Here is a 978-nt window from a genome sequence, read left to right as displayed (position 1 = left end):
CGTCCAAGATAAGAGAAACCCAAGTAAGACGATAGGTGTTGCAAGAGGGCATCAGAGGGCAGACACACTGAAACCATACTCACAGAAAACTAGTTAATCTAATCACACTAGGACCACAGCCTTGTCTAACTCAATGAAACTAAGCCATGCCCGTGGGCCACCCAAGACGGGCGGGTCATGTGGAGAGGTCTGACAGAATGGTCCACTGGAGAAGGGAATGGCAAACCACTTCAGTATTCTTCCCTTGAGAACCCCATGAACAGTATGAAAAGGCAAAATGATAGGATACTGAAAGAAGAACTCCCCAGGTCAGTAGGTGCCCAATATGCTACTGGAGATCAGTGGAGAAATAAGTCCAGAAAGAATGAAGGGATGGAGCCAAAGCAAAAGCAATACCCAGCTGTGGATGTGACTGCTGATAGAAGCAAGGTCCGATGCTGTAAAGAACAATATTGCATAGGAACCTGGAATGTCAGGTCCATGAATCAAGGCAAATTGGAAGTGGTCAAATAAGAGATGGCAAGAGTGAACGTCGACGTTCTAGGAATCAGCGAACTCAAATGGACTGGAATGGTGAATTTAACTCAGATGACCATTATATCTACTACTGAGGGCAGGAATCCCTCAGAAGAAATGGAGTAGCCATCATCGTCAACAAAAGAGTTCGAAATGCAGTACTTGGATGCAATCTCAAAAATGACAGAATGATCTCTGTTCGTTTCCAAGCAAATCATTCAATATCACAGTAATCCAAGTCTATGCCCCAATCAGTAATGCTGAAGAAGCTGAAGTTGAATGGTTCTATGAAGACCTACAAGACCTTTTAGAACTAACACCCCAAAAAGATGTCCTTTTCATTATAGGGATCTGGAATGCAAAAGTAGGAAGTCAAGAAACACCTGGAGTAACAGGCAAATTTGGCCTTGGAATATGCAATGAAGCAGGGCAAAGACTAATAGAGTTTTGCCAAGAAAATGC

The sequence above is a fragment of the Bison bison genome, unplaced genomic scaffold (assembly GCF_000754665.1).
Source record: "Bison bison bison isolate TAMUID 2011002044 unplaced genomic scaffold, Bison_UMD1.0 scf7180017864485, whole genome shotgun sequence".
Lineage (NCBI taxonomy): Eukaryota > Metazoa > Chordata > Mammalia > Artiodactyla > Bovidae > Bison > Bison bison.
Note: the sequence above shows the minus strand (reverse complement) of the source record.